The following is a 22739-nucleotide window of genomic DNA, read 5'->3' as shown; positions in this document are numbered from 1 at the left end:
CTTCACAAGGTACTTTGCTGTTTTTCTTTTGGGATTGATTTGCACATTTTGCACCAAAATATGTTCCTCCCTAGGAGACAGAGCACATCTCCTTTCCAAGCAGTATGGCGGCTGCGTAGTCACATGGTGTTTATACTTGTGTACTATTGTTTGTAAAAATGAACGTGGTACCTTCAGGCGTATGGAAATTGCTCCCAAGGATGACCCAGACTTGTGGTCTAGGCTGATTTCTTTCAATTTACTCATGATGTCAAGCAAAGAGGCACTGAGTTTGAAGGTAGGCCTTGAAATACATTCAAAAGGTACACCTCCCATTGACTCAAATTATGTAAATTAGCCTACAGCACAGTCAACATACTGTATGTAAACTTTTTACCCACTGGAATTGTGATATAGTCAATTATAGGCAAATAATGTGTCTGTAAACAATTGCTGCAAAAATTACTTGTGTCATCCACAAAGTAGATGTCCTAACCGACTTGCCAAAACTATAGTTTGTTAACTTGAAATTTGTGGAGTGGTCTAAAATAATTTTTCAATGATTTCAACCTACTTGTATGTAAACCTCCGACTTCAACTGTACAGCTCATTCTCAATTTTAATCTTAACCAGTGTTCGGAACTGTTTCACCATGTATGTCTGCGTGCTGGTGCCCCTTTAAAAAAAAATCCTCCCCTGCGCCTCAGACAGCATGAGTCCGCCACTTACTATTTCTAATACTTGTAAACTTTCCGCCCTCCTCCATTTGCCACATACATTTAGTATTGCCATTTGTACTGCATTTTCCTTCATTGCACATCTACACATTCCACTTGTAATACACATACATTTAATACTTGTAAATACTTGTACATTTTCTGCCCTGTATTTGCAATTCTGGTTAGATGCTTACTGCATTCCATTGTACTGTACTTGTACTGTTCAATGACAGTAAAGTTGAATCTAATCTAAAACTAGGACATTACTAAGTGACACCAAACTTTTCAATAGTAGTATACTTTTTGGCGATTGATGGGGCTGTCCTGTCCTGGGAATAGGACAATGGAGACCGAGACAGAAGTGAAGTGATGAATAATGTTACAGATAATAACCAAGTTAAATAAGGATGGACAAGAGATTATTGGATAGAGACAGAGAGCAGAGAGAGAGAAAAAAAAAAGAATGGGAGAGAAGGTAAGGCAATGTTTGATTTGGAAACACTGTCAGCTGATTCGTGTTTTACCTTTAAGTGTGCATTGCATTTCAGGATATATCGTCAATTCATGCCTTTGAATCTGAGACCTCTTTGCCCTGTGGGTTAACAGTAGACAGAAAGTACATGAGGAAAAACATCAATCAAAAGAGTAAAACAATATATTCCCCATTGTCCTCCTACTGCTTTTTACACAAATGCTCGACAGAGATCCCAGACTTTTTGCCATGTTTTTTATGATGATATAACCCTCCAAATATATTCCAACGAATATGGTTCTCCATATTTTTCTCATAACACATAGGTTCTCAAGTCATTTCAGAAGGCCTAACCAAATGGCAAACACCCAATGGAATTTTAAGAGCTTTGACACAGCATATAGGCTTTTTATACACAAATCTGAACTTAAGGTGTTTGGAGCAATAAAAAAAAGTGTTGAAATCCAAATTAATTATATGAATATATGATTATTAGATCATATAAGAATGTTGAATACATCTGATAAGGGCAATACTATAGTTACAGTTGGAATACTAAGAGCATCAAAGAGCATTGCTTTAGTAGAATACAGTAACATACAGTTGGTGTTGGCACTCGTCCTAACCGCCTGGCGAGGCAGAAACCAACAGATGCCACGCTAAATGAGACTGTGTGTCAGTTTAGTGGGCATTGCTTTGAAGCTGCCACATCTCCAAACAGTTTGAGGCAAATCATTGAACTATCTTGAGAGCATCAGATTTCGTAGTTTACTGTTATTGCATGTTAGTTAGGCCTATTCCTAGTGCAAGATGATTTCAGAGTAAATTAAGCAATTGTTTTAGGAGTTAAAATGAAAGCACACCAGCTTCAGTTGTCAAATGGAAAAGCGCCACCATTCCTCTCTTCCATTGCCTTCCCTCCCATTCCCACACAGCTGTCATTTTGGACACTGTAATTTTGACAGTGCCATTCATTACATTATTTCCTATACAATGCAAATTATAATATTTATGCAACAAGTAGTGCTTGCTAACAACACAACAAGAGAAGCTTCTTCTCCCTACCTTCCGGCAATGCTCAAACCCTACATCCGTGCCCGGGTTTATCATTCAGCTACCTCTGTCTTCTTGGACATCTCTCCACTTTGTGGAACTTCCCAATCCACACAGTCAAACTTCTTTTCTGTATTGGCTCCTCAATGGTGGAACCAACTTCCCCTGGAGACTAGGATAGCAGAGTCTCTGTCCATTCAAAGAGGTCTGAAAAAATGACTTCTCAGAGTACCTCGAATAGTTTCACTCCCACTAGGACTATTTGTTATCTTTTAAACTTTGCTTATTATGGGTACTAATAGATCTACTGGATAGATTTAGTTGTTACTTGTTATTATTATTATTCCAGAGCTCTAGAGCATAAACAATAAAAGCTATAAATACGAAACCAACTTTCAAATGTCACAAGTGCTCTAACTTTTTTTGCTTGAGAAGATCTTTATGATTGCTTTTACACTTTTTAAAATATATCAATATTTAATAGCTCCAAATGTATTTCACTGGGAAAAAAGTATCCATGTACTTGAATGGTACTTTTTTTTCACAACGATTACGTGACCAACTCCAAACTCTAAAGTGTTGGTAAGTTCAAACTAGCCCAAATTAGAATGACTGTATTTTATTGATACAATGTTTACTTTTTGAAATGTAAGCATTTATTTCTAACCATGCAGAGTAGAAACTCCAAAGCAATTGTCCAATGTTAAGACTATAGTAACTTCCGATTGGTAAACAGTTTTAAGAATTTTAACAATATAATTTATCCAAATGTATGCAAATTGAACAAAAAAAATCTTGACCCATGAAAGAGACTCCAAATCAATGCTGAAATGTGTCCCTAACTTTAGTACAATTTTATGAATATATGCAAATTTTACAAACAGTAACTTCAACTGTTAAAGACTGAGACTGCAAAAATGTAAGCTAGCCTAACTTCAAATTCCTAAAAACTTTTATGACCTATAATCATATACATTTGATCAACTGTAACTATACTATTTGGCATTAATGCAATTTTCACTCACCAACAGTTTCACTCCTGAAACATTAAAGACTCAAAATAAACATCAACATGTTTAACATTTTCACACGTACGTTTCAAACATCTCTTAATCACAGCTGACTGTTCCAAAATTTGATTATGACACAACAATACATTTTACCCAAAGCTGCCCAAAAACACCACACAGCTTACTAGTTATGGAGCTAATTTCAGATTTTGACTTGTTAAAATTATATTTGCAAACTACTACCCGGCAGTAATACTTTTAAATTGTTTACTGAATAATTATTGAGCAACCATAAAGACCAAAAAGTGACCACCCTGTGGCGTGCTTTTCCTGAGTATTGGCGTAAAAGGTAGTGACACAAAGTGCTTTTACATATACCCAGCTTGAAACCCCAAAGAAAAAGCAAGGTGGCACAGTGGCTAGGAAAAGGTCCCTAGTGGTGTCCGGAATTAGGAAGAAACCTAGAGAGGAACCAGACTGTTTCGGTTTGCCAGTCCTCTTTTGGCTGTGCTGGGTGAAAATAATATGAGTACTTGACCTTTTGGGCCACATCAATGTATTTGCCTGATCAGAAGACAAGCAGGTCAATAAATGCAAGTAAGCTGTGACCAGAGTCTTTAAACAGAATCCAGGTCTGCTGCATAATCAGGTGGACAAGTACATGGACAATCAGCTGGGGTGTGGGCAGTGGCTTTAGTAATCATCAGTCAGCAACTTGATCTGAACACATCCAGGAGGACTTGCGACACGGAAAGGGATTTGGGCCAGGTAGACCAGAGATGTGCTCCAAGGGCCGTTGTACTCCTATGGTCAAACAGGACACTAGGAAAGTTAGAGAGAACATTCCTAGGATTCACAAGGATACCAAAGCATACTATTTCCCCGTCCTGCAGGTGGCATAATAACTGGGTGCCCTCCCCTGGGCTTGGGCTAGATGAGAATTCTCCCAGGGGAACATGTAACCCCCAGGCTAAACTTATTAATAGATTATTGCAGTGGTAAAACTAGTGACAGAGAGAGGCTGGACACGCCCTGCCACATCCGAGGGGCAACAGAGTCATTATGTGGTCTGGACACAAAGGGAACATGTATCAATAAAACATATGCTAACTATCGTAATATAGGTTGTGTGTTAATTATTTACTTACATTATTATTCACAGGTTCTCAAAAGTATATGACAAATTATGAATTCCAATTCTTGCATATTTAGTAATGGACATACAATCAGTGTTTTTTTTAAGTAGGGCTTTTTTAGCTAATTACGGTCTATGTGCGCAGCCATGTTTATTTACATTGCTCTGGATTCTGGGAGTCACGAGGTTTATTTGACCAAAGATCTTAAAAAAAGACGAATCACAAATCTGTCTGAAGATGACCAGATGATATGACCATGTTGTCACCTTTATCTTTGGTTGATTTGGATAAAACAAAAGTAAGGTATCCTTTATGTCCCAATTTGGATAAGAATCGTCGATCCTGTACATCTTTTAATATCCACATATATACACTGTTGTAAATGTTTGAACATCTACACTATGAAGTAAACTTCTTACATTGAGGTCTTAAAGGTTATAAAGACTGTTTGAGCTAAATAAAAGTGAATAACAGTGTGGTCGTCACTCATTATCATCATCATCATCATCATCTTCTTCCGCTTCATCCGGGGCCGGGTCGCGGGGGCAGCAGTCTAAGCAGGGATGCCCAGACTTCCCTCTCCCCAGACACTTCCTGCAGCTCTTCCGGGGGGACACCGAGGCGTTCCCAGGCCAGCCGGGAGACATAGTCCCTCCAGCGTGTCCTAGGTCTTCCCCGGGGTCTCCTCCCGGTGGGACGGGACCGGAACACCTTTCCTGGAAGGCGTTCCGGAGGCATCCGAAACAGATGCCCAAGCCACCTCAGCTGACCCCTCTCGATGTGGAGGAGCAGCGGCTCTACTCCGAGCTCCTCCCGGGTGACCGAGCTTCTCACCCTATCTCTAAGGGAACGCCCAGTCACCCTGCGGAGAAAGCTCATTTCGGCCGCCTGTATCCGGGATCTTGTCCTTTCGGTCATGACCCAAAGCTCATGACCATAGGCGAGTGTAGGAACGTAGATTGACCGGTAAATCGAGAGCTTCGCCTTGCGGCTCAGCTCTTTCTTCACCACGACAGACCGATACATCGACCGCATTACTGCAGAAGCTGCACCGATCCGTCTGTCAATCTCCCGTTCCATCCTTCCCTCACTCGTGAACAAGACCCCTAGATACTTAAACTCCTCCACTTGAGGCAGGCACTCTCCACCAACCTGAAGTGAGCAAGCCACCCTTTTCCGACTGAGGACCATGGCCTCAGATTTGGAGGTACTGATTCTCATCCCCACCGCTTCACACTCGGCTGCAAACCGTCCCAGCGCATGCTGAAGGTCCTGGTTTGAAGAGGCCAACACGACAACATCATCCGCAAAGAGCAGAGACGAAATCGTGTGGTCCCCAAACCTGACACCCTCCGGCCCCTGGCTGCGCCTAGAAATTCTGTCCATAAAAATTACGAACAGAACCGGTGACAAAGGGCAGCCCTGCCGGAGTCCAACATGCACTGGGAACAAGTCTGACTTACTGCCGGCAATGCGGACCAAGCTCCTGCTTCGGTTGTACAGGGACCTGACAGCCCTTAGCAAAGGACCCAGGACCCCATATTCCCCAAGCACCCTCCACAAGATGCCGCGAGGGACACAGTCAAATGCCTTCTCCAAATCCACAAAACACATGTGGATTGGTTGGGCAAACTCCCATGAACCCTCCAACACCCCGTAGAGGGTATAGAGCTGGTCCAGTGTTCCACGGCCCGGACGAAAACCACACTGTTCCTCCTGAATCCGAGGTTCTACTATCGGCCGTATTCTCCTCTCCAGAACCCTGGCATAGACTTTCCCGGGGAGGCTGAGAAGTGTGATCCCCCTGTAGTTGGAACACACCCTCCGGTCCCCCTTCTTAAAAAGAGGGACCACCACCCCGGTCTGCCATCCCAAAGGCACTGTCCCCGACCACCACGCGATGTTGCACAGGCGTGTCAACCAAGACAGCCCCACAACATCCAGAGACTTGAGGTACTCAGGGCGGATCTCATCCACCCCCGGTGCCTTGTCACCGAGGAGTTTCTTGACCACCTCAGTGACTTCAGCCCGGGTGATGGACGAGTCCACCTCTCAGCCCTCATCCTCTGCTTCCTCAATGGAAGATGTGACGGCGGGATTGAGGAGATCCTCGAAGTACTCCTTCCACCGCCCGACGACATCCCCAGTTGAGGTCAACAGCTGGCCACCTCTACTGTAAACAGCGTTGGTAGGGCACTGTTTCCCTCTCCTGAGGCGCCGGACGGTTTGCCAGAATCTCTTCGAGGCCAGCCGATAGTCCTTCTCCATGGCCTCACCGAACTCCTCCCAGGCCCGAGTTTTTGCCTCCACAACCACCCGGGCTGCAGTCCGCTTGGCCTGTCGGTACCCGTCAGCTGCCTCAGGAGTCCCACAAGCCAACCAGGCCTGATAGGACTCCTTCTTCAGCTTGACGGCATCCCTTACTTCCGGTGTCCACCACCGGGTTCGGGGATTGCCGCCTCGACAGGCACCGGAGACCTTACGTCCACAGCTCCGAACGGCCGCTTCGACAATGGCGGTGGAGAACATGGTCCACTCGGACTCAATATCTCCAGCCTCCCTCGGGATCCAGTCGAAGCTCTGTCGGAGGTAGGAGTTAAAGATCTCTCTGACAGGAGACTCGGCCAGACGTTCCCAGCAGACCCTTACAGTACGCTTGGGCCTGCCGAGTCTGTCCAGCTTCCTCCCCCGCCATCGGATCCAGCTCACCACCAGGTGGTGATCAGTTGACAGCTCCGCCCCTCTCTTCACCCGAGTGTCCAAGACATACGGCCGCAGGTCAGATGAAACGACAACAAAGTCGATCATCGACCTGCGGCCTAGGGTGTCCTGGTGCCATGTGCACTGATGGACACCCTTATGCTTGAACATGGTGTTCGTTATGGACAAACTGTGACTAGCACAGAAGTCCAATAACTGAACACCACTCGGGTTCAGATCAGGGGGGCCGTTCCTCCCAATCACACCCCTCCAGGTGTCACTGTCGTTGCCCACGTGGGCGTTGAAGTCCCCCAGTAGAACGATAGAGTCCCCAGTTGGAGCACTTTCCAGCACCCCTCCCAGAGACTCCAAGAAGGTCGGGTACTCTGCACTGCCGTTCGGCCCATAGGCACAAACAACAGTGAGAAACCTATCCCCGACCCGAAGGCGCAGGGAAACGACCCTCTCGTTCACCGGGGTAAACTCCAACACATGGCGGCAGAGCTGGGGAGCTATAAGCAAACCCACACCAGCCCTCCGCCTCTCACCATGGGCAACTCCAGAGTGGTGAAGAGTCCATCCTCTCTCAAGGAGTGTGGTTCCAGAGCCCAAGCCGTGCGTAGAGGTGATTCCGACTACCTCCAGTCGGAACCTCTCAACCTCACGCACTATCTCAGGCTCCTTCCCCGCCAGCGAGGTGACATTCCACGTCCCTAGAGCTAGTTTCCGTGTCCAGGGATCGGGTTGCCTAGGCCCCTGCCTTCGACTGCCGCCCGATCCTCTACGCACCGACCCCTTATGGTCCCTCCTGTGGGTGGTGAGCCCATGGGAAGGCGGCCCCACGTCGCTCCTTCGGGCTATGCCCGGCCGGACCCCATGGGGAAAGGCCCGGACACCAGGCGCTCGCGTGCGAGCCCCAACCCCGGGCCTGGCTCCAGGGTGGGGCCCCGGCTGCGCCATACCGGGCGACGTCACGGAACTCAAATAATTTTTCATCATTAAGGGGTGTTTTGAACCGCTCTTAGTCTGACCCGTCGCCTAGGACCTGTTGGCCTTGGGAGACCCTACCAGGGGCATATAGCCCCAGACAACATAGCTCCTAGGGTCACTCGGGTACTCAAACCCCTCCACCACGTTAAGGTGGCAGTTCATGGAGGAGCTCATTAGTTTTCTTTATTTTGCATAATAAATGTCCTACATGACAGATTCAAAATAAAAGTCCCAATTTTGTGATGGCAAAATGAAAATCCTACATTACCAATGCCAAAATAAGAGTTACTCAATTTATCATACCAAAATAAGAGTCCCTAGATATATGATGCTATAATAAAAGTATTACAACACAGAACTGAAATTAGGAGTCTGAGTTCTCATGTAAACATAAAAGTCTTGCAAAATAAGAGCCCCTTGATTGTCTTGCTAAAATTGTCTTTCATTTTCAAAATAAGTGTCCATAATTTTTTAAGGCCAAAATAAATGTTCTGCGATGTCCAATTTCAGAATACAAGTCCCTTTATTTGTCTTGCTAAAATAAAATATTTGCTATGACTGTGCAGAACGTGCAAATTCAAAATATGAACAATATCTAATTAACCTTTTAAGAATCCGAACTAATATTTAAATGTTCAGGCTTTCCTAAAATTACTTAAATCTTTGATCATCTAGAGATCAGGAAGCAGTTCTGCCTCTTGTCACTCTGCCCTGTCAAATATCAAGCATTTGCCAGCATAAATACACTGTAAAATAGTGAATTCCTTGCTCAACAACCACACTTTTGCATGTGCCTGACAAACTCCAAGGAGTCACTAGTGCACGATTGAAGACCTTATTACTGATTAGTGTGTTCGCTTGTTATAATATTTTTTAGAATAAAAATGTCAAATGTGTAACCAGGATGCAGAAATAGCAGCAATGAGGTCCCCGAGCTAGACATGCGTATGTAACATTGATGGGAATATCAATATACACAGACTCTGTTTCAGCATATATCTCCAAATGCATTGACAATGTCATCCTGAGGGCAATTGTCAGGACTTTCCCCAACCAAAAGCCCTGGGTAAATGGTAATGTCCGAGCTAAGCTCAGAGCAGTCATCTGCCTATAGCTCTGGGGACCTGGAGGCCTTGATGATATCCAGATATGACCTTCGGAAGGCTATCAGGGATGGAAAAAGCGAATACAGGGATAAGTTGGAGTCAAATTACCACGGCTCTGACCCCAGACGCATGTGGGGGGGACTGTGACACATCACAGAAAACAAAAGGAGAAATAACAATGATGAACGTCCCGCCACCTCGCTCCCTGACCTTCTATGCAAGGTTTGAGGTGACCAACACAATTCCTTCAGTGAGGCTTGCTGAGGACCAGGACGACTACACTCTGTCCCACGACTGACGTGAGGAGAGTTTTTAAAAAGTGAACCTTCGGAACCAGGACCAGATGGCTTAACAGGCCGTGTCCTCAGGGTTTTTCACCTCCATATTCAACCTCTCCCTGTCCCTGTCTGTAGTCCCATCCTGCTTCAAAGAGACCACAATTGTCCCTGTACCAAAGAAACCTTCCATCACCTGCCTGACTACCGCCCTGTAGCACTAACCTCCACCATCATAAAGTGCATTGATCGACTGGTCAGAACTCACGTCTGCTCCACCCTTCCTGACACCTTGGACCACTTTCAATTTGCATACCGCCCCAACAGATCTACGGATGATGCCATCACCCTGACAACACACACCACACTCTCCCACCTGGAAAAAGGCAACTCATACACTCACCTAAAGGATTATTAGGAACACCTGTTCAATTTCTCATTAATGCAATTATCTAATCAATCAATCACATGGCAGTTGCATCAATGCATTTAGGGGTGTGGTCCTGGTCAAGACAATCTCCTGAACTCCAAACTGAATGTCAGAATGGGAAAGAAAGGTGATTTAAGCAATTGGGCATGGCATGGTTGTTGGTGCCAGATGGGCCGGTCTGAGTATTTCACAATCTGCTCAGCTACTGGGATTTTCACGCACAACCATTTCTAGGGTATACAAAAGAATGGTGTGAAAAGGGAAAAACATCCAGTATGCGGTAGTCCTGTGGGTGAAAATGCTTTGTTGATGCTAGAGGTCAGAGGAGAATTGGCCGACTGATTCAAGCTAATAGAAGAGCAACTTTGACTGAAATAACCACTTGTTACAACCGAGGTATGCAGCAAAGGATTTGTGAAGCCACAACACGCACAACCTTGGGGCGAATGGGCTACAACAGCAGAAGACCCCACCGGGTACCACTCATCTCCACTACAAATAGGAAAAAGAGGCTACAATTTGCACAAGCTCACCAAAATTGGACAGTTGAAGACTGGAAGAATGTTGCCTGGTCTGATGAGTCTCGATTTCTGTTGAGACATTCAGATGGTAGAGTCAAATTTTGGCGTAAACAGAATGAGAACATGGATCCATCATGCCTTGTTACCACTGTGCAGGCTGGTGGTGGTGGTGTAATGGTGTGGGAGATGTTTTATTGGCACACTTTAGGCCCCTTAGTGACAATTGGGCATTGTTTAAATGCCACGGCCTACCTGAGCATTGTTTCTGACCATGTTCATCCCTTTATGACAACCATGTACCCATCCTCTGATGGCTACTTCCAGCAGGATAATGCACCATGTCACAAAGCTCGAATCATTTCAAATTCAGTTCACTGTACTGAAATGTCCCCCACAGTCACCAGATCTCAACCCAATAGAGCATCTTTGGGATGTGGTGGAACAGGAGCTTCGTGCCCTGGATGTGCATCCCACAAATCTCCATCAACTGCAAGATGCTATCCTATCAATATGGGCCAACATTTTTAAAGAATGCTTTCAGCACCTTGTTGAATCAATGCCATGTAGGATTAAGGCAGTTCTGAAGGCGAAAGGGGGTCAAACACAGTATTAGTATGGTGTTCCTAATAATCCTTTAGGTGAGTGTATGTGAGGATGCAGTTTGTGGACTACAGCTCTATTTTGTGGACTACAACACTATTTCGCCCGCCAAGCTTGTTCCTAAGCTCAGGACCCTGGGACTCATGCACCCATACACATCAATGGAGAAGTGGAGAGTCTCCAAAGTTTCTCACCAACTGCTGCAGGTGCACCACTGAAAGCGTCCTCTCAGGCTGCAGACTACATGTCCCTCCAGGGAGTGGTAAAGTCTTCAGAGCGCATCATCAGCTGCCATCTTCCCCCCGTGCAAGGCATCTACCATACACAATGCCTGAGGAAACTGCGGAACATCATCAAACATCACAGTCACCCAGGCTATGGTCTGTTAACACTGATGCCGTCTGGTAGATGTTACCGGAGCATCAGAGCATGCACTTCCAGACTCAAAAACTGTTTTTTCCCTCAGACCATAAGGCCCCTCAATAAGTAACACTGATCCATGATCATACTGATCACACACGAACATTCCAGATACTCTGATGCCCTTTCAGGTACTTTAATGCACATAAGAATTTTTTTAATCGATGATAGTTTACATTTTCTTTTTCATTGTATATTACTACCATACTTGCCATTTCTACAATCTCCAGTACTACTACCAATAATGCTGCTAATCTACAGTCCTCTTTTTAAACTGCTGCTATGTAGTGTTATGTTCAGTGGGGAGAACAAGTATTTTATAACCTGCAAAATCGGCAGTGTTTCCCACTTACAAAGCATGTAGAAGTCTGTAATTCTTATCATAAGTACTCTTCAACTGTGATTGATGGAATCTAAAACAAAAATCCAGACAATCATATTGTATGATTTTTAAGTCATTAATTAGTATTTTATTGCATGACAGAAGTATTTGATACATCAGAAAAGCAGAACTTAATATTTGGTACAGATACCTTTGTTTGCAATTTTAGAGATCAAACATTTCCTGTAGTTCTTGACCAGGTTTGCACACACTGCAGCAGGGATTTTGGCCCACTCCTCCATACAGATACAGATCTCCCGATCCTTCTGGTTTCGGGGCTGTCGCTGGGCAATCATCATCTTGAACTTCTTCCATTTTCTAATAATTGCGCCAACAATTACCAAGCTGCTTGCCTATTGTCCTGTAGCCCATCCCAGCCTTGTGCAGGTCTACAATTTTATCCCTGATGTCCTTACACAGCTCTCTGGTCTTGGAAATTGTGGAGAGCTTGGTGTCTGTTTGATTGAGTGTGTGGACAGGTGTCTTATATACAGGAAATGAGTTCAAACAGGTGCAGTTAATACAGGTAATGAGTGGAGAACAGGAGGGCTTCTTAAAGAAAAACTAACAGGTTTGTGAGAGCTGGAATTCTTACTGGTTGGTAGGTGATCAAATACTTATGTCATGCAATAAAATGCAAATTAATTACTTAAAAATCATAAAATGTGATTTTCTGGATTTCTGATTCCGTCTCTCACAGTTGAAGTGTACCAATGATAGAAATTACAGACCTCTTCATGCTTTGTAAGTAGGAAAACCTGCCAAATTGCCATTGTATCAAATACTTGTTCTCCCCACTGTATATGATCGCATCATCCTCTTGATATATTTAAAGCTGTTATCAATTGCTGATAGGTCACAGTGTTATGTATATTACTGCCATACTTCCAATATCTAAATGTTCAATAATACTACCCAGATTGCTGCTCTATTAAAATACTACCCAGATTCTTACAAGTTCACAGTACTCTTTTTTTTTTATTACTGCTAGTGTACATTGTTATGTATATTGTTGCTTTAGTTTATTATCATCTTCTGTCTAGCTGTATTTTTTCTGATCTACTCTTCTTCATAACTCTAACTAAGGAGTTTGTTGGGTACCGGTCATAAGAATTTAATTGTACAGGATGAAGCTGTATTGGTCGGTGCATTTGACAAATAAACATTGAAACTTGCAACAACTGTGAAAATGCAAGCATGATGGCAATTCTAGATGTGCAAAGAGGCAAACTGAATGTGCAAGGTGCATGTGCAACTGAAATGCAGGGATAGCAATCAAATCAATCAATCAAATTTATTTATGAAGCCCTTTTCACAACAGCAGTTGTCACAAAGTGCTTTACAGAGACACCCGGCCTTAAACCCCAAGGAGCAAACAACAGTAGTGTTGAATTTCAGTGGCTAGGAAAAACTCCCTAAGGTCGAATTTTAGGAAGAAACCTAGAGAGGACCCAGGCTCAGAGGGGTGACCAGTCCTCTTCTGGCTGTGCCGGGTGAGATATTAAGAGTCCAATTGGAATAATAAATAAATGTATCTGGGCTGAATCCAGAGTCTATTTGAATTTAGACTAGGTCAGAAGTATGACTAGGTGGACAAGGACAGGGACAGCAACGGGCGCCCCAAACCAGGTAATCCGCAGGTGTGGACCAGGACCTCATCTCCTTCCAAAATGTAAAACTGGAGGAAACTGAGAAAAGTTAGTAGTACATCCCTCATATCCCCCAGCACAATAATATAGCAGCGTAACACCTTGGAACTGAGACGGGGGGGTCCGGTGACACTGTGGCCCTACCCGGGGGAGGCCCCGGACAGGGCCCAACAGGCAGGAAATCAATCCAACCACATTGCCAGGCATCAACCAAAGGGACACCCACCAACCGCAACCCCCCTGAATGAGGGCCGAGTATTGCTAGCGGCGTACAGCCCAATTGCACAAGTGCGCAACAGAGAGTCAACAACAAGCCAGTGACTCTTCCCCCGAAAGGCATTGGAAGGAGGGCATCCCAGTGGCGACAAGAGCCCACCTGGCAAGACAGCAAGGGTGGACAGTATCAAGCCTACTGGTCACCTTCACGCCCCCGGGCCAGGCTACACCTAATTATAAACCGTGCTGTAGAGATGAGTTTTTAGTAGACACTTAAAAGTTTGCACTGAGTTTGCATTTCTAACCTTAATTGGCAGATCATTCCACATGAGTGGAGCTCTATGGGAAAAGGCCCTGCCGCCAACCGTTTGTTTAGAAATTCTAGGTACAATTAAAAGGCCTGCATCTTGCGATCTAAGGTTACGTGTAGGTATGTATGGCTGGATCATTTCAGCCAGGTAAGTAGGAGCAAGTCCATGTATTGATTTATAGGTTAAGAGTAAAACCTTAAAATCAGCCCTAACCCTAACAGGCAGCCAATGTAAGGACGCCAGGACAGGAGTAATGTGTTCAAATTTTTTTGTTCTAGTTAGGATTCTAGCAGCCGTGTGCAGCACTAATTGAAGTTTATTTATTAATTTGTCTGGATAACCAGAGAGAAGAGCATTGCAGTAATCTAATCTAGAAGTAACGAAAGCGTGGATTAATTTTTCTGCATCAGTTTTTGATAGAAAGTTTCTAATTTTTGCGATGTTTCGAAGATGAAAATAAGCAACTCTTGAGACATATTTTATATGTTCCTCAAAGGAGAGGTCAGGGTCAAGGGTAACGCCAAGGTTTTTTACAGTTTTTTGGGATACGACCATGCAGCCGTCGAGGTTCACAGTGAGATCTGCTAGCAATGCTCTTTGTTTTTTGGGTCCTAAAAGGAGCATTTCTGTTTTATTTGAGTTTAAGAGCAAGAAATTCTCTGTCATCCACTTCCTAATATCTGAAACGCATGCTTCAAAAATAGCTAATTTAGGGGCTTCTCCATGCTTCATTGAAATATATAACTGTGTGTCATCAGCATAACAGTGAAAGTTAATATTGTGATTTCGGATTACATCGCCCAGAGGGAGCATGTATAGTGAGAACAATAATGGGCCCAGAACCGAGCCTTGAGGAACTCCAAAGCATACCTTTGACTTGTCAGAGGATATGCCATCCACACTAACGAACTGATATCTTTCAGATAAATAAGATTTAAACCAGGCTAGAACATGTCCACGTAGCCCAATATTGGTTTCCAGTCTCTCTAAGAGAAGGGAGTGATCAATAGTGTCAAAAGCAGCACTAAGATCAAGAAGCAACAGGACGGATGCGGAACCTTTGTCTGAGGCCATTAGAAGGTCATTTGTTACCTTCACGAGTGCAGTCTCAGTATTATGATGGGATCTAAAACCGGACTGGAATATTTCATAAATGTTTTTTGTCTTTAGGAAGGCATTCAGTTGTTGGGAAACACATTTTTCTAAGATTTTTGAGAGGAACGGGAGGTTCGATATTGGCCTATAATTGTTTAATATGTCGGGATCTAGATTAGATTTTTTTAGAAGAGGCTTAATTTCCGCAATTTTTAGTTTTTAGTTATTTTGAGTTTGGTACGCATCCGGAGGAAAGGGAGCAATTTATTATGTTCAGCATTGGCTGACCTAGCACAGGAAATAACTCCTTAAGTAATTTTGTAGGAATCGGGTCTAGCTGAGAGTTTGTGGGTTTAGAACTCATTACAAATTTTGTAAATGTGTCGAGCGATACGGTATCAAAAAATTCAAGTGTCCCCATTGACACCTAGTCAGGGAGGTTCAGGAAATTTTTTGGACAACTGAGATTTTGAGGACCATAACTATTTAAGGAGTCAGTTATTTGTTTTCTAATGGTGACGATCTTTTCATCAAAGTAGTTCATGTATTCATTACAACTAAAGTGAAGACCCACTTCACTTGCTAAGCTTTGCTTTTTTGTTAACTTTGCAACTGTATCAAAGAGAAATTTTGGATTGTTTTTGTTCGCCTCAATCAGGTTGGAGAAATAAGCTGATCGAGCAGACGTGAGTGATTTTCGGTATTGTACTGTACTGTCTATCCAGGCTAGTCTAAATACTTACAACTTGGTGGAGTGCCACATTCGCTCCAATTTTCTGGAGGCTTGCTTAAGTGCTCTAGTCTTGTCGGTGTACCAGGGAGCACGTTTCTTGTTGCGTATTTCTTTAGTTTTTAGTGGTGCAACTATGTCTAATGTATTTCGCAGTATTGAGTTTAGATCCTCGATTTGATCGTTTACAGATGTATTTACTCTGTCATTAATGAGCGAACTAGTAAGAATATCAAGGAATTTATTTGTAGTCCGAGAATTTATAGTACGGCTTTTGAAACTCATTCTTTGGGGGGCAAGTGGATTTCTTGTTTTAACGGTAAATATAATAATACAGTGATCTGATAATCCAGGATTTTGGGGGTAAATTATTAGATCTACAATATCTATTTCTCGTGACAGGACTAAATCTAAGGTATGATTTTGGCAATGTGTTGGACCTGAGACATGTTGGATGAAACCCATTGAGTCAATTATGGCTTCAAAGGCTTTTTGAAGAGGATCATTGGAGTTTTCCATATGAATATTGAAATCGCCAAAAATTAGAATACTATCTGCCATGACTACAAGGTTAGACAAGAATTCTGGAAACTCATTGAGGAACAATGTGTATGGCCTGGGGGGCCTATAAATAGTAGCTATGTAAAATGATTTATCGGCCTGGTTAACTTTCATGAGTAAAACTTCGAAAGAATGAAACTCTGTGATATGTTTGAGAGTAAGTTTATATTTACTGTCATAAATATTAGCGACACCCCCTCCTTTTCGGGACGCACGAGGGATATGATCACTAGTATAGCCAGGAGGAGAGGCCTCATTTAAGGCAGTGAATTCATTAGGCTTTAGCCACGTTTCACATAAACCAATAGCATCTAGTTTATGATCAGAGATTAATTCATTTACTGCAACTGCCTTTTGAGCAAGAGATCTAATATTTAGGAGTCCGATTTTGAGATGCTAAGTGATACAATTATTTTTATTTTTGACCGAGGTGGAGGAAGGCTTTATCTTAATAAGGTTGTTTTTGTTAGCACTACCTTGTTTAACTTTTCTCAGCCTGTAACGAGTCACAGTGGCAATAGGTAAAGCTGTACTAACTACTCTGGCTATGCTATTGACAGACTCCACTATGCTAGCAGGCTGGCTAACAGCCTGCAGCCTGACCTGCACCCTCTCTCATGTTAAAGCTATAGGAGTGAGACTCCTGTCAATGTCCCTAGATAAAAGAAGAGCACCACTCCAGCTAGGATGGAGTCCGTCGCTCCTCAACAGATCAGGTCTGGCCCTATTTCTGGGAGAGTCCCAAAAAGAAGGCCAGTTATCTACAAACTCTACCTCCTGCGACAGGCAGAACTCCGTTTTCAGCCAGCGATTGAGTTGCGCAAGTCTGCTGTAGAGCTCGTCACCACCCCTAGCTGGGAGGGGGCCAGAGACAATTACTCGATGCCAACACATCTTCTAGCTAATTTACACGCTGATGCTATGTTCTGCTTCGTAACCTCTGACTGTTTCATCCTAACATCGTTGGTGCCAACGTGGATAACAATATCTCTGTACTCTCTATACTTGCCAGTTTTAGACTTCGCTAGCACCATCCCCAGATTTGCGGCTACGTCGGTGGCTCTGCCCCCCGGTAAACAATGTACGATCGCCGGCTGATTCTTTAGTCTAATACTGCGTGTAATGGAATCGCCAATGACTAAAGTTTTCAGTTTTTCAAGGCCACCGGTAGAACATGCCTGCCGATCATTCCCCTCCGAAGACGGCTCGGGCCTTGACTCCGACTCCAGTGGGGAAAACCTGTTCAAAGTCTCAGTTGGTAGGGATCCAGTGTTGGTGGGAGGCAGGACTTATGGTGGGCCAGGATTAGTCAATTGAATTCATATAACATTTGCAGTGTTTAAAGGGAAATAAAATCTGTGCCCCCCGAGTTTTATCTGGCATGTAGAGACCAAGTTGAACTAGAGTAAAGTTCTGATGAGACTAAAATATAGCTTTTTGGCCTCAATGCTAAGTGCTATGTTTGGTAAAAGTCTAACACCACAAATTATCCTGAAAACCCAATCCCTAACAATGAGGCATGGTGGTAGAAGCATCATGCAATGGGGATGGGTCTCTGCGTCAGGCCCTGGAGAACTTAAGAAGATAGATAGAGGGCAAATTGGATGCAGCAAAGTACAGAGAAATCCTGGAAGAAAACCTGCTGCCATCTGCAAGTGACATGGGACTTGGGGGAAGATTAATCATCCAGCAGGACAGTGACCCCAAAACTATAGCCAATGCCACAGTGGAGTGATACAAAAAAAGTTCAATGTCGTAGAGTGGCCCAGTCAAATACCGGATCTCATTCTCTTTGAGGATATGTGGAAAGATTTGAAAATTGCTGTTCAACAAAGGTCCCCATCAAACATAATGGAACTTGCCCAATTTTGCAAAGACAAAAGGGTAAAATTGGCTGTGTCCCGATTTGCAAAGTAGAGACTTATCCAAATAGACCAATCGCTGTAATTGCTGCCAAATATACCTCTACCATATATTGACAAAATTTGGCAGAATATTTGAGCAATTAATTGTTTTTAGTATTTTGTTCTAAATTAATTGCAAAACATATACACATATACACATACATATATATACACACACACTCACCTAAAGGATTATTAGGAACACCATACTAATACTGTGTTTGACCCACTTTCGCCTTCAGAACTGCCTTAATTCTATGTAGCATTGATTCAAAATGGTGCTGAAAGTATTCTTTAGAAATGTTGGCCCATATTGACAGGATAGCATCTTGCAGTTGATGGAGATTTGTGGGATGCACATCCAGGGCACGAAGCTCCCGGTCCACCACATCCCAAAGATGCTCTATTGGGTTGAGATCTGGTGACTGTGGGGGCCATTTCAGTACAGTGAACTCATTGTCATGTTCAAGAAACCAATTTGAAATGATTCGAGCTTTGTGACATGGTGCATTATCCTGCTGGAAGTACCCATCAGAGGATGGGTACATGGTGGTCATAAAGGGATGGACATGGTCAGAAACAATGCTCAGGTAGGCCGTGGCATTTAAACGATGCCCAATTGGCACTAAGGGGCCTAAAGTGTGCCAAGAAAACATCCCCCACACCATTACACCACCACCACCAGCCTGCACAGTGGTAACAAGGCATGATGGATCCATGTTCTCATTCTGTTCACGCCAAAATTCTACCATCTGAATGTCTCAACAGAAATCGAGACTCATCAGACCAGGCAACATTCTTCCAGTCTTCAACTGTCCAATTTTGGTGAGCTCGTGCAAATTGTAGCCTCTTTTTCCTATTTGTAGTGGAGATGAATGGTACCCGGTGGGGTCTTCTGCTGTTGTAGCCCATCCGTATCAAGGTTGTGCGTGTTGTGGCTTCACAAATGCTTTGCTGCATACCTTGGTTGTAACAAGTGGTTATTTCAGTCAAAGTTGCTCTTCTATCAGCTTGAATCAGTCGGCCCATTCTCCTCTGACCTCTAGCATCAACAAGGCATTTTCGCCCACAGGACTGCCGCATACTGGATGTTTTTCCCTTTTCACACCATTCTTTGTAAACCCTAGAAATGGCTGTGCGTAAAAATCCCAGTACCTGAGCAGATTGTGAAATACTCAGACCAGCCCGTCTGGCACCAACAACCATGCCACGCTCAAAATTGCTTAAATCACCTTTCTTTCCCATTCTGACATTCAGTTTGGAGTTCAGGAGATTATCTTGACCAGGATCACACCCCTAAATGCATTGAAGCAACTGCCATGTGATTGATTGATTAGATAATTGCATTCATGCGAAATTGAACAGGTGTTCCTAATAATCCTTTAGGTGAGTGTATGAGTTGCCTTTTTCCAGGTGGGAGAGTGTGGTGTGTGTTGTCAGGGTGATGGCATCATCCGTAGATCTGTTGGGGCGGTATGCAAATTGAAAGTGGTCCAAGGTGTCAGGAAGGGTGGAGCAGACGTGAGTTCTGACCAGTCGATCAATGCACTTTATGATGGTGGAGGTTAGTTCTACAGGGCGGTAGTCAGGCAGGTGATGGAAGGTTTCTTTGGTACAGGGACAATTGTGGTCTCTTTGAAGCAGGATGGGACTACAGACAGGGACAGGGAGAGGTTGAATATGGAGGTAGAACTATTTATAGATTTTATTTTTCATTTTGACATTACTTTCCTTGTATTGGTCACTGCCAACAGCTCCTAATTAAATACATTTTGATTTCATGTTGTAACACAATATAATATGGAAAAAGTCCAAGGGGGTCAGTACCTTTGAAAGCCACTGTACACTAAGTTCTTATTTATCTTTAGTAGAAAGTTGTGTAAATGCTAGCTGTTCTGGGAAAAAATCTAAGATACATTTCCACAGTTATTATTTCTTAACTGATTACCAGTTAATTGACTGGGTTGCTATTTTATGTCATTTGAAATGGCTGATAGCCTATGTCATGTTTTCACATAAGGTATTACCCTACAAAATTATACTCAGGCTGTAAAGGTTTTAAGAAAAATCACTAAAACCTTTATTTCAGGAAACTTAATGTTTTAGACCTAGTTTCAGTAAAATCATGTAAATCTGGTCTTCATTTTGAGCATTTCTTGCAGAAGTTATGTATTTTGGTCTCATAGCCTCGTTCTCTAATCTCTAATTCTGCATTTTCCCACAAGTAATTTAGTAAGTCTTATTCAGACTTACTACACATTTCATACTTTATCATCCTGCCCCCATTGTAAATCGCACATCCCTGGAGTTGCAAGCTCTACCAACTCAGCTACACGGGACCATATTGCTCAATTCTCATCTCACGGCGAGGGGTACAGGCGACAGCAAGATGATGCTGTTGCTCCTCCTTCTCATGGCACGAATGAATGTAAATTGTTGTAGCAAACATTTTAACCGCCCCCAAATTGAATATTAATAAACAATTCCCCTCACCCACAACTAATGTATTTTCTATACGTGAATCGCTGTCCAAACGTTGAATTTGAGTAAGATGTTACTTTTTAAAATACATCTATCGACAAGGGTGGGGGATGACTTTGAACACAAGGATTGTGAGTTAAATTTCATGGAGAAATACATGCAATGTTGTTTTTTTATACATAGGCCTATGCTGCAACAACGTAAGAATAAAGTGTAGCCACTTTAGTTTTTTGGTTGGTTTTACGCTTTTCCCAAAGCTTGACACTTATTCATTCACCATTCAAACTCAATATTGAACCGTAATACATTTTCTCTCAACGTTTCTACCCAACCGTATACATTTTTTGTTTTTACTTCAACTAACAGACGTTTGCTTTAACTTCACCTAGTCTATACGACAATCGTAGAAAACACGCAGTGGGATCAGATTGCAGTCATTAGCCTAACTTTTATTTCAGATGTTTTTTTTTTGCAGCTGAAACCAACCCTGCTAACTTGTTAGGCAAAATATGCAATGTTTGCAACCAATTAGCCTATTCTTAAAATAACTGTTTTACATGCCATCTGAATTAAGATTCAGTAGATAGCGCGGATTTCAATTAAACCTGTCTTTACATAAGTTAACCCGCCTTGCAGCAGGCTAGTCTAGCTTTGTTAACACGCTAATGTCAGCACATGCATGTATTATCGTTTTGGACATTGGAGCATTTACATGGTTGCCCAAAATCTTTATCCTCAATAAAAATAACAATTAAATTAAAACGATAACCACTGCGTCAATTGTCTAGATGGCTAAATACCGTCCTGATGACAAACACCATAGTGAAAAGTTTGCCCCATTCCTACAATCATCTGACAAAAAAGGAAACCGTCTTCTTATATCTGAGGTAGAAAATGTTGATGTCTTTAACCATCCCTTGGTAAAAATGTGTTAACACAGGGCAAGTAGAGGAGCCCGACTGATCAAAGATGCTCAAAAGATAATGCAGCCTTTCCCAACGCCAAGCTACATGGTCCGGGTAATACCAAAAACACAACTTTTGCGTTTACATTCTCCGCTGAAAATTCAATGTCCAGACATGAGGTGGGAATTCAAATTCAAACGTGTAGATGATGCTATAATGACATTCAACCAAATGTTTACATTATATCTTATGAATTTCGTGACAAACATGAGAATTTAGATGTATCTCAATTTAGATAATTCGTCAAAGACACATGGGCATATTTAAGATAGATGTTTTGCATCAATAGGTAAAAATAAAGAAAAAAACGAGAACCGTGGATGATACCAACTACATATTTTGTTTTATTGATCAGCTAATTATATAATAATTACATTACCTCTTTCCAAATATGTATACATGTTGATGTATTTAAGTATGTTGTCGCCTTTGTGACTGTGTTCAACAAAATATACTGTATACATTACGATCTGGCTAATAATATTGTGCACTTTTACAGTATAATGTATGTTGGCCTAGTAAAAATAATGCGTAAACGTGTGGCATACAAGACCGTGGATGTTGAAACTGCGTATAGACGAAGTATAAGGAAAGTATTTCTACACAGCGACAAAAGGTCAAGCAACTTTTCAGCTGGTTATAGTAGTTTAGTTGAATGATTCCTGATTTGCCTCGGATAGGCCCACTTTTTGCCCCACTGCTGAAAAAGTATTACCCTATTAAGAATGACTAAGACAGACAGGGTGGGCGGGTGTTGAAAATGTTGGAGATAAAAAGAGAAGAGGGAATATGATTCGTGCCCCTTTAAGGACGCTTCGCCAGAAAACTGTGGCGACACAGGCAGCTGCATATAGAAACATCACTCCTCAATTTTCGCTGGTGTATACCGATACCCTCGAGCCTGTTGTTGATTGGGCACCACATGTGGATACTCCACTCAATTGGACTGCGCTGACTAATTTCCAAACGTTTAAAAAACACTTTGAAGTTTCACAATTAACGTCGTAGACTACTGATGAAGAGCAACCCCTAGT

The sequence above is a fragment of the Esox lucius genome, chromosome 16, assembly GCF_011004845.1.
Source record: "Esox lucius isolate fEsoLuc1 chromosome 16, fEsoLuc1.pri, whole genome shotgun sequence".
Classification (NCBI taxonomy): Eukaryota; Metazoa; Chordata; class Actinopteri; order Esociformes; family Esocidae; genus Esox; species Esox lucius.
This window is presented reverse-complemented; position numbering follows the sequence as displayed.